This window comes from Drosophila biarmipes, unplaced genomic scaffold (genome assembly GCF_025231255.1).
Source record: "Drosophila biarmipes strain raj3 unplaced genomic scaffold, RU_DBia_V1.1 ptg000016l, whole genome shotgun sequence".
Taxonomy (NCBI): Eukaryota; Metazoa; Arthropoda; class Insecta; order Diptera; family Drosophilidae; genus Drosophila; species Drosophila biarmipes.
In genome coordinates this window covers 1,103,787-1,116,896 of record NW_026114534.1, presented here as the reverse complement: position 1 = coordinate 1,116,896, position 13,110 = coordinate 1,103,787, and the positions used below count along the sequence as shown (strand labels likewise).

General features: G+C 35.6%; 2 non-coding genes and 1 pseudogene across 2 annotated transcripts; all 3 read left to right on the top strand.

Annotated features, from left to right (window-relative positions):
* The first annotated feature begins 3,740 nt into the window (after positions 1-3,740).
* On the top strand, positions 3,741-5,735 carry LOC122817939 (small subunit ribosomal RNA). Its single transcript, XR_006367480.2, has one exon. It is a non-coding gene; the product is annotated as a small subunit ribosomal RNA (ribosomal RNA).
* Positions 5,736-6,938: 1,203 nt separating this feature from the next.
* On the top strand, positions 6,939-7,117 carry LOC127011859 (5.8S ribosomal RNA). The gene has a single exon (XR_007765320.1). It is a non-coding gene; the product is annotated as a 5.8S ribosomal RNA (ribosomal RNA).
* Positions 7,118-7,519: 402 nt separating this feature from the next.
* On the top strand, positions 7,520-12,765 carry LOC127011967 (large subunit ribosomal RNA; annotated as a pseudogene).
* Positions 12,766-13,110: the final 345 nt, after the last annotated feature.

Below are 13,110 nucleotides of genomic sequence, written 5' to 3'. Positions count from 1 at the left end.
ACCTATAGGGAGGTGGTCGTTGGCGGACCTCTCCTCGTATTGGTCAAACTTATGATTTTGTCAATACTATATAAAACGCCAATCATATCCATATAAAAGTGAATACAGTATATGGATATGAATAAAAAACCATACATAAATAAAAAAAAAAATATGTATAAAAAATTATACATATATTTATATTAAGCAATCGTATGGATGTGGCTTATAGGTATAATACCTATAAGGCATAATAATGTATAATATAGCAAATATACATATAAAAGTGCATGAATTGTATAGATATGGCATATAAGTGACATATTTATGAGAATAGCTAGTAGAATTTCCCCATACACTACTAGCGAAATGAGATATTTATACCTAGTGAGGGCGGCACTAGTACTATAAATTGTGGCAAAATAAATCTTATGCAAATGCATAGGATTTTGTCAATACCGTACAAAAAACTAAGTAAAACGTATGGATATTGAAAAATAAATGGATTATATTCATAAAATACGAATATTTCTTGCATTCTCTTGTTATATGAGAGAATATCATACGGAGCGGGTAGCCCCTAGTATAGTAAGCAGTCGAATGGGAGACAGCGTGTCCAAAAACACCTATAGGGAGGTGGTCGTTGGCGGACCTCTCCTCGTATTGGTCAAACTTATGATTTTGTCAATACTATATAAAACGCCAATCATATCCATATAAAAGTGAATACAGTATATGGATATGAATAAAAAACCATACATAAATAAAAAAAAAAATATGTATAAAAAATTATACATATATTTATATTAAGCAATCGTATGGATGTGGCTTATAGGTATAATACCTATAAGGCATAATAATGTATAATATAGCAAATATACATATAAAAGTGCATGAATTGTATAGATATGGCATATAAGTGACATATTTATGAGAATAGCTAGTAGAATTTCCCCATACACTACTAGCGAAATGAGATATTTATACCTAGTGAGGGCGGCACTAGTACTATAAATTGTGGCAAAATAAATCTTATGCAAATGCATAGGATTTTGTCAATACCGTACAAAAAACTAAGTAAAACGTATGGATATTGAAAAATAAATGGATTATATTCATAAAATACGAATATTTCTTGCATTCTCTTGTTATATGAGAGAATATCATACGGAGCGGGTAGCCCCTAGTATAGTAAGCAGTCGAATGGGAGACAGCGTGTCCAAAAACACCTATAGGGAGGTGGTCGTTGGCGGACCTCTCCTCGTATTGGTCAAACTTATGATTTTGTCAATACTATATAAAACGCCAATCATATCCATATAAAATTGAATACAGTATATGGATATGAATAAAAAACCATACATAAATAAAAAAAAAATATGTATAAAAAATTATACATATATTTATATTAAGCAATCGTATGGATGTGGCTTATAGGTATAATACCTATAAGGCATAATAATGTATAATATAGCAAATATACATATAAAAGTGCATGAATTGTATAGATATGGCATATAAGTGACATATTTATGAGAATAGCTAGTAGAATTTGCCCATACACTACTAGCGAAATGAGATATTTATACCTAGTGAGGGCGGCACTAGTACTATAAATTGTGGCAAAATAAATCTTATGCAAATGCATAGGATTTTGTCAATACCGTACAAAAAACTAAGTAAAACGTATGGATATTGAAAAATAAATGGATTATATTCATAAAATACGAATATTTCTTGCATTCTCTTGTTATATGAGAGAATATCATACGGAGCGGGTAGCCCCTAGTATAGTAAGCAGTCGAATGGGAGACAGCGTGTCCAAAAACACCTATAGGGAGGTGGTCGTTGGCGGACCTCTCCTCGTATTGGTCAAACTTATGATTTTGTCAATACTATATAAAACGCCAATCATATCCATATAAAAGTGAATACAGTATATGGATATGAATAAAAAACCATACATAAATAAAAAAAAAATATGTATAAAAAATTATACATATATTTATATTAAGCAATCGTATGGATGTGGCTTATAGGTATAATACCTATAAGGCATAATAATGTATAATATAGCAAATATACATATAAAAGTGCATGAATTGTATAGATATGGCATATAAGTGACATATTTATGAGAATAGCTAGTAGAATTTGCCCATACACTACTAGCGAAATGAGATATTTATACCTAGTGAGGGCGGCACTAGTACTATAAATTGTGGCAAAATAAATCTTATGCAAATGCATAGGATTTTGTCAATACCATACATAAACCGTATGGATATTGAGAAGTTAATAGATTACATCTATAATATGAGAAGTATTTTAGTATTCTTATTAAATAAGAGAATACTATAAGGGTGAGTGGCAAAGAGAATTGAATATACCCGAATGGGAGACAGCGTGTCCAAAAACTACTATAGGTGGTGTGGCAAATATGAGGAAGGCAATATATCCATATAATGAAAATAAAAGTGCGTTTTCTTATTATATAAGAGAACACTATATGGGTGAGTGGCAAAGTAAATTGAATATACCCGAATGGGAGACAGCGTGTCCAAAAACTACTATAGGTGGTGTGGCAAATATGAGGAAGGCAATATATCCATATAATGAAAATAAAAGTGCGTTTTCTTATTATATAAGAGAACACTATATGGGTGAGTGGCAAAGTAAATTGAATATACCCGAATGGGAGACAGCGTGTCCAAAAACTACTATAGGTGGTGTGGCAAATATGAGGAAGGCAATATATCCATATAATGAATATAAAAGTGCGTTGTCTTATTATATAAGAGAACACTATATGGGTGAGTGGCAAAGTAAATTGAATATACCCGAATGGGAGACAGCGTGTCCAAAAACTACTATAGGATGGTCAATGGGCCGGCCGTCTGCTATTGACATATGTCAGTAGAGAAGATATTATCCGTCAAATTTGTTTCTTTATTAATTTATTTGAATACGAGACTTGGCTCCGCGGTTAATATTTTAAGCCCAAAGATAATAACGTTGAAACAAAGGCCAAGTTTCTATTGTACATAGAATAACAAATTGTTTCCGAATTTTATCGTTAATTTTAGGAGGTAGGCTAACATGATTTATATTATATGTGTATTATTAAATAATAATAGTACATAAAAGTCTACCAAAGAAATATAAAAATGTAATTATGAATACATTTTCAATATTAATATCAACTTATATTGTTGATAATAAAAAATAGCTATTAAGAGAGTTATTTAAGAAATTATATAATATATAATAAAGAGTATATATATAAATAATATATAAGTATATATTATTTAAGAAATAAATATAGTAGTAATAATTATATATATACACTCGGTTCTATTTTATATATTACCAGAGACTTATATGGATATATATAGATAAATTTTAAATTTATCGTCAAAATACAAATGATTAACTCAATATCTTATATTGGTTAAACAAAAATTGTACATGTGTGGATACAATATATTATGTATGTCGAACAAAAATGATATTTTAGAATGAAATGTGCATATATAAAGAAAATATATGAAAAATAAATATTGTGTTTATAAAGAATATGATTCTTTTTGACATCAATAAAAACTTGTTATTATTAGTGGCGAAACAAGTATAAATTGGAAAACAAACGTATACGAATGCTATATAAAAATGGCCGTATTCGATAGAAATAAAATCTATAACAACATATATATTGCTAATTTCTATTCAAAAAATATGAATGAAATATGAATAAAAACATTATTCTGGTTGATCCTGCCAGTAGTTATATGCTTGTCTCAAAGATTAAGCCATGCATGTCTAAGTACACACGAATTAAAAGTGAAACCGCAAAAGGCTCATTATATCAGTTATGGTTCCTTAGATCGTTAACAGTTACTTGGATAACTGTGGTAATTCTAGAGCTAATACATGCAATTAAAACATGAACCTTATGGAACATGTGCTTTTATTAGGCTAAAACCAAGCGATCGCAAGATCGTTATATTGGTTGAACTCTAGATAACATGCAGATCGTATGGTCTTGTACCGACGACAGATCTTTCAAATGTCTGCCCTATCAACTTTTGATGGTAGTATCTAGGACTACCATGGTTGCAACGGGTAACGGGGAATCAGGGTTCGATTCCGGAGAGGGAGCCTGAGAAACGGCTACCACATCTAAGGAAGGCAGCAGGCGCGTAAATTACCCACTCCCAGCTCGGGGAGGTAGTGACGAAAAATAACAATACAGGACTCATATCCGAGGCCCTGTAATTGGAATGAGTACACTTTAAATCCTTTAACAAGGACCAATTGGAGGGCAAGTCTGGTGCCAGCAGCCGCGGTAATTCCAGCTCCAATAGCGTATATTAAAGTTGTTGCGGTTAAAACGTTCGTAGTTGAACTTGTGCTTCATACGGGTAGTACAACTTACAATTGTGGTTAGTACTATACCTTTATGTATGTAAGCGTATTACCGGTGGAGTTCTTACATGTGCTTAGATACTTGTATTTTTTCATATGTTCCTCCTATTTAAAAACCTGCATTAGTGCTCTTAAACGAGTGTTATTGTGGGCCGGTACAATTACTTTGAACAAATTAGAGTGCTTAAAGCAAGCTTCAAATGCCTGAATATTCTGTGCATGGGATAATGAAATAAGACCTCTGTTCTGCTTTCATTGGTTTTCAGATCAAGAGGTAATGATTAATAGAAGCAGTTTGGGGGCATTAGTATTACGACGCGAGAGGTGAAATTCTTGGACCGTCGTAAGACTAACTTAAGCGAAAGCATTTGCCAAAGATGTTTTCATTAATCAAGAACGAAAGTTAGAGGTTCGAAGGCGATCAGATACCGCCCTAGTTCTAACCATAAACGATGCCAGCTAGCAATTGGGTGTAGCTACTTTTATGGCTCTCTCAGTCGCTTCCCGGGAAACCAAAGCTTTTGGGCTCCGGGGGAAGTATGGTTGCAAAGCTGAAACTTAAAGGAATTGACGGAAGGGCACCACCAGGAGTGGAGCCTGCGGCTTAATTTGACTCAACACGGGAAAACTTACCAGGTCCGAACATAAGTGTGTAAGACAGATTGATAGCTCTTTCTCGAATCTATGGGTGGTGGTGCATGGCCGTTCTTAGTTCGTGGAGTGATTTGTCTGGTTAATTCCGATAACGAACGAGACTCAAATATATTAAATAGATATCTTCAGGATTATGGTGTTGAAGCTTATATAGCCTTCATTCATGGTGGCAGTAAAATGTTTATTGTGTTTGAATGTGTTTATATAAGTGGAGCCGTACCTGTTGGTTTGTCCCATTATAAGGACACTAGCTTCTTAAATGGACAAATTGCGTCTAGCAATAATGAGATTGAGCAATAACAGGTCTGTGATGCCCTTAGATGTCCTGGGCTGCACGCGCGCTACAATGAAAGTATCAACGTGTATTTCCTAGACCGAGAGGTCCGGGTAAACCGCTGAACCACTTTCATGCTTGGGATTGTGAACTGAAACTGTTCACATGAACTTGGAATTCCCAGTAAGTGTGAGTCATTAACTCGCATTGATTACGTCCCTGCCCTTTGTACACACCGCCCGTCGCTACTACCGATTGAATTATTTAGTGAGGTCTCCGGACGTGATCACTGTGACGCCTTGCGTGTTACGGTTGTTTCGCAAAAGTTGACCGAACTTGATTATTTAGAGGAAGTAAAAGTCGTAACAAGGTTTCCGTAGGTGAACCTGCGGAAGGATCATTAATGTTTTAATATCCTTACCGTTAATAAAATATTTGTTTATATTATAATAAATACATTATAGTATTACAAATAAAATATGAATTGCCAAAATGTATATGAGATCTATTATAGATCAAATGAAATTTCGAACAAGCAAATCGAAATAATGCAAATATTAAAATTATATATTGTATTTAATACATATGAGAGAAATTAATAAGCAGCCAAAGCAAACAAATAAAAATTCGAACAAGCAAATCGAATTATTAAAATAATAATATTAAATTATTATTGTATATCCTTACCGTTAATAAAATATTTGTTTATATTATAATAAATACATTATAATAATACAAATAAAATATGAATTGCCAAAATGTATATGAGATCTAATATAGATCAAATAAAATTTCGAACAAGCAAATCGAAATAATGCAAATATTAAAATTATATATTGTATTTAATACATATGAGAGAAATAATAAGCAGCCAAAGCAAACAAATAAAAATTCGAACAAGCAAATCGAATTATTAAAATAATAATATTAAATTATTATTGTATATCCTTACCGTTAATAAAATATTTGTTTATATTATAATAAATACATTATAGTAATACAAATAAAATATGAATTGCCAAAATGTATATGATCTAATATAGATCAAATGAAATTTCGAACAAGCAAATCGAAATAATGCAAATATTAAAATTATATATTGTATTTAATACATATGAGAGAAATAATAAGCAGCCAAAACAAACAAATAAAAATTCGAACAAGCAAATCGAATTATTAAAATAATAATATTAAATTATTATTGTATATAAACACAATTAAAATACTGTGTGTATATGGACCATAATATACACGCGTTGCGATATGTATTGTTCATCTCAGTTATGCGCATACATTGGATAATGCAACAACCTAAAATGTACAATGTTGTACCTGGTTTTATACAGGTTAATGTTTTATATAAATTTCAATTTATATCGCTAAAAAAGTATTAATATATATATATATATATTTATTTACAATAAATGCAATTTAAAAAGAAATACTTTGATATATATTGGTTATATAAAACTAAGACATTTCGCAGCATTCGTTTTAGGTATAAAAATAAATTTATTGAAGGAATTGATATATGCCAGTAAAATGGTGTATTTTTAATTTCTTTCAATAAAAACATATTTGACAAAATTAAGAAACCAATTTATAAAACTCTAAGCGGTGGATCACTCGGCTCATGGGTCGATGAAGAACGCAGCAAACTGTGCGTCATCGTGTGAACTGCAGGACACATGAACATCGACATTTTGAACGCATATCGCAGTCCATGCTGTTATGTACTTTAATTAATTTTATAGTGCTGCTTGGACTACATATGGTTGAGGGTTGTAAGACTATGCTAATTAAGTTGCTTATACAAATTTTATAATGAAATTTTATAAGCATATGGTATATTATTGGATAATAATAATTTAATTATTTTATTCATAATATTAAAAAATATATGAAAAACATTATCTCACATTAGTAAATAATTTGAATGTGAAAAACGAAGAGAAATATTTTCTTTTTCAATCAAATGATACTGAGAAATGTCTAGCATAAAAATTTATCTAGAATTGTCTCTTATTAATGATTAGAAAATAGAAAACCGTTGACAATATTATTGTTCTTCGTTGATTCGTTAAATCAAACAAATGCCATTTATATACAGATATTATTAATATAACGATTTTAATAAAATGTTTTATCATTATATATAAAGAATTAATTGCATATAAAAGTTATACACAACCTCAACTCATATGGGACTACCCCCTGAATTTAAGCATATTAATTAGGGGAGGAAAAGAAACTAACAAGGATTTTCTTAGTAGCGGCGAGCGAAAAGAAATCAGTTCAGCACTAAGTCACTTTGTCTATATGGCAAATGTGAGATGCAGTGTATGGAGCGTCAATATTCTAGTATGAGAAATTAACGATTTAAGTCCTTCTTAAATGAGGCCATTTACCCATAGAGGGTGCCAGGCCCGTATAACGTTAATGATTACTAGATGATGTTTCCAAAGAGTCGTGTTGCTTGATAGTGCAGCACTAAGTGGGTGGTAAACTCCATCTAAAACTAAATATAACCATGAGACCGATAGTAAACAAGTACCGTGAGGGAAAGTTGAAAAGAACTCTGAATAGAGAGTTAAACAGTACGTGAAACTGCTTAGAGGTTAAGCCCGATGAACCTGAATATCCGTTATGGAAAATTCATCATTAGAATTGTAATATTTAAACAATATTATGATAATAGTGTGCATTTTTTCCATATAAGGACATTGTAATCTATTAGCATACCAAATTTATCATAAAATATAACTTATAGTTTATTCAAATTAATTTGCTTGCATTTTAACACAGAATAAATGTTATTAATTTGATAAAGTGCTGATAGATTTATATGAATACAGTGCGTTAATTTTTCGGAATTATATAATGGCATAATTATCATTGATTTTTGTGTTTATTATATGCACTTGTAGGATTAACAATGCGAAAGATTCAGGATACCTTCGGGACCCGTCTTGAAACACGGACCAAGGAGTCTAACATATGTGCAAGTTATTGGGATATAAACCTAATAGCGTAATTAACTTGACTAATAATGGGATTAGTTTTTTAACTATTTATAGCTAATTAACACAATCCCGGGGCGTTCTATATAGTTATGTATAATGATATTTATATTATTTATGCCTCTAACTGGAACGTACCTTGAGCATATATGCTGTGACCCGAAAGATGGTGAACTATACTTGATCAGGTTGAAGTCAGGGGAAACCCTGATGGAAGACCGAAACAGTTCTGACGTGCAAATCGATTGTCAGAATTGAGTATAGGGGCGAAAGACCAATCGAACCATCTAGTAGCTGGTTCCTTCCGAAGTTTCCCTCAGGATAGCTGGTGCATTTTAATATTATATAAAATAATCTTATCTGGTAAAGCGAATGATTAGAGGCCTTAGGGTCGAAACGATCTTAACCTATTCTCAAACTTTAAATGGGTAAGAACCTTAACTTTCTTGATATGAAGTTCAAGGTTATGATATAATGTGCCCAGTGGGCCACTTTTGGTAAGCAGAACTGGCGCTGTGGGATGAACCAAACGTAATGTTACGGTGCCCAAATTAACAACTCATGCAGATACCATGAAAGGCGTTGGTTGCTTAAAACAGCAGGACGGTGATCATGGAAGTCGAAATCCGCTAAGGAGTGTGTAACAACTCACCTGCCGAAGCAACTAGCCCTTAAAATGGATGGCGCTTAAGTTGTATACCTATACATTACCGCTAAAGTAGATGATTTATATTACTTGTAATATAAATTTTGAAACTTTAGTGAGTAGGAAGGTACAATGGTATGCGTAGAAGTGTTTGGCGTAAGCCTGCATGGAGCTGCCATTGGTACAGATCTTGGTGGTAGTAGCAAATAATCGAATGAGACCTTGGAGGACTGAAGTGGAGAAGGGTTTCGTGTGAACAGTGGTTGATCACGAGTTAGTCGGTCCTAAGTTCAAGGCGAAAGCCGAAAATTTTCAAGTAAAATACAAATGCCAAACAAATATATATATTATATAAAATCTAGCTAAATTAATATACTTGAATAATTTTGAACGAAAGGGAATACGGTTCCAATTCCGTAACCTGTTGAGTATCCGTTTGTTATTAAATATGGGCCTCTTCTTCATCCTGGCAACAGGAACGACCATAAAGAAGCCGTCGAGAGATATCGGAAGAGTTTTCTTTTCTGTTTTATAGCCGTACTACCATGGAAGTCTTTCGCAGAGAGATATGGTAGATGGGCTAGAAGAGCATGACATATACTGTTGTGTCGATATTTTCTCCTCGGACCTTGAAAATTTATGGTGGGGACACGCAAACTTCTCAACAGGCCGTACCAATATCCGCAGCTGGTCTCCAAGGTGAAGAGTCTCTAGTCGATAGAATAATGTAGGTAAGGGAAGTCGGCAAATTAGATCCGTAACTTCGGGATAAGGATTGGCTCTGAAGATTGAGATAGTCGGGCTTGATTGGGAAACAATAACATGGTTTATGTGCTCGTTCTGGGTAAATAGAGTTTCTAGCATTTATGTTAGTTACTTGTTCCCCGGATAGTTTAGTTACGTAGCCAATTGTGGAACTTTCTTGCTAAAATTTTTAAGAATACTAATTGGGTTAAACCAATTAGTTCTTATTAATTATAACGATTATCAATTAACAATCAATTCAGAACTGGCACGGACTTGGGGAATCCGACTGTCTAATTAAAACAAAGCATTGTGATGGCCCTAGCGGGTGTTGACACAATGTGATTTCTGCCCAGTGCTCTGAATGTCAAAGTGAAGAAATTCAAGTAAGCGCGGGTCAACGGCGGGAGTAACTATGACTCTCTTAAGGTAGCCAAATGCCTCGTCATCTAATTAGTGACGCGCATGAATGGATTAACGAGATTCCTACTGTCCCTATCTACTCCTGTGCACTCTTCGGTGCCTCGGTCTGGTACAAGGCGGCGAGCAAGGGCAAGTCCTTAAGACTCCTCACCTCGTGCCAGAGGACCATCCTATTAGGATGCCTACCGGTATGCCGCACAGTGTCCACGGTGGCACTGCAGGTGCTTGCTGGTGCTCCTCCAATGGATTTAGATGCTCACAGGATGGCAGTGAAGTTTAAGCTCAGAAAGCACGTTCCCCTGGACGAGAGCGACTGGCTCTATGGACAGGACTTGTCTGTGTTGGACTGGAAATCCAAGATGGCTCTGCTAGACGAATGTCTGCTAAATGAGTGGCAACTCAGATGGGACCAAGCGGCTCACGGTTTTGTGACTCGCCAGTTTTTCCCAGAGGCAGCGTTCGTCTACAAGAGGAAGGACTTTGTCTTCACCTTAAGAGCCGGATTCTTGCTGACAGGACACGGGTCGTTCAACGCTTTCCTCCATGGTAGAACCCTCAGCACCACAACCGCATGCTCATGTGGAGAGGAGAGTGAGGACTGGCTTCACGTACTATGTGAGTGCCGCCTCTATAGCGATTTGCGTGACTTGGATGCCCTTGGCATTGTTCGAGTCCAAGAACGATGGAACGTCGCAGGAGTAGTCGAGACCCCAGAACGGATGCGTCTCCTAGGAGCTTTTGCTGATGCTGCCTTCTCGAGGCGTAGGATGGAAGCGACGAGGGATGAACCGCAGGCGCCGGGACAATAGTCCCAAAACCCCCTTGCCGTGTGGCAACGGCGAAGAATACTGCCACAGCTTGTCATTGCTTGTCGTAGGAGGCGACTAATATGACATGGTTGCCCCATCCGAGCTTGTCGGAGCTGAAGGGGTGAGGCCCACCGAGCCTGAAATTTCGGTGCCACGGGTTGAGTGGTTCTCCAAGGCTACTCATTGAGGTCGGCCCCCTAGTGGGAGTTTCGTGGTGGCTGTGGTTGACACCTATATCGCGGGTAGAGTCCCCGGGCTCGACGTGGATGTTGCGTTAATACAACTCGGGTGCTGCGACCCAAAGAACAGTAGAGATTTTAGATAGATCTCGCCCCTATGCAAGGGGGAGTGCTTGCCCGACAAGCAAGTACTTAAATTGCTACTGGGGTGGTTGCTATGTACATAGCTATAGCTTCTAGTCCAGGGCGTTGGTTTGGCGCTTAACCCAGACCCTTGCATTATATACTCCCTTGTGGGTATATTAGAATGCCGTGGCTGTAATCCCTTCAGTGCGGAACACGTCACGTTAAATAAGTTCGGAGGGATCCGAGACACACCTGTCCCTATCTACTATCTAGCGAAACCACAGCCAAGGGAACGGGCTTGGAATAATTAGCGGGGAAAGAAGACCCTTTTAAGCTTGACTCTAATCTGGCAGTGTAAGGAGACATAAGAGGTGTAGAATAAGTGGGAGATATTAGACCTCGGTTTGGTATCGCCAATGAAATACCACTACTCTTATTGTTTCCTTACTTACTTGATTAAATGGAACGTGTATCATTTCCTAGCCATTATACGGATATATTTATTATATCTTATGGTATTGGGTTTTGATGCAAGCTTCTTGATCAAAGTATCACGAGTTTGTTATATAATCGCAAACAAATTCTTTAATAAAACGGTGCATTTATGTATTTTTTGAAAATTTGGTATAACTCCAATTACTCAGGTATGATCCAATTCAAGGACATTGCCAGGTAGGGAGTTTGACTGGGGCGGTACATCTCTCAAATAATAACGGAGGTGTCCCAAGGCCAGCTCAGTGCGGACAGAAACCACACATAGAGCAAAAGGGCAAATGCTGACTTGATCTCGGTGTTCAGTACACACAGGGACAGCAAAAGCTCGGCCTTTCGATCCTTTTGGTTTAAAGAGTTTTTAACAAGAGGTGTCAGAAAAGTTACCATAGGGATAACTGGCTTGTGGCGGCCAAGCGTTCATAGCGACGTCGCTTTTTGATCCTTCGATGTCGGCTCTTCCTATCATTGTGAAGCAAAATTCACCAAGCGTTGGATTGTTCACCCATGCAAGGGAACGTGAGCTGGGTTTAGACCGTCGTGAGACAGGTTAGTTTTACCCTATTAATGACAAAACGTTGTTGCGACAGCATTCCTGCGTAGTACGAGAGGAACCGCAGGTACGGACCAATGGCACAATACTTGTTCGAGCGAACAGTGGAACAAACTGAACGCCTCTAAGGTCGTATCCGTGCTGGACTGCAATGATAAATAAGGGGCAATTTGCATTGTATGGCTTCTAAACCATTTAAAGTTTATAATTTACTTTTTAAACGACAATGGATGTGATGCCAATGTAATTTGTAACATAGTAAATTGGGAGGATCTTTGATCACCTGATGCCGCGCTAGTTACATATAAAAGCATTATTTAATACAATGACAAAGCCTAGAATCAATTGTAAACGACTTTTGTAACAGGCAAGGTGTTGTAAGTGGTTGAGCAGCTGCCATACTGCGATCCACTGAAGCTTATCCTTTGCTTGATGATTCGATAATAAAATTGCATAATTTATTTGTTGTGTTGAACTTCTTATATAAAGTTCAACCAACAATCTATTTGTATGCATTGATTGTTTGCTTGGCTTTGTGGCGAATTTTTAATCCTTTATATATTACATTCCTAAGGTCTAGATTTTCAAGTAAGAGACCAATTTGATTAACATATCAATATAAGTACAACTCGACCATCTAATAATAACAATATGAATCGTCATCTTATTAGTGACGCGAAGATTGGCAAACATATAATATAAAAATATTCCTAAGGTCTAGATTTTCAAGTAAGAGACCAATTTGATTAACATATCAATATAAGTACAACTCGACCATCTAATAAT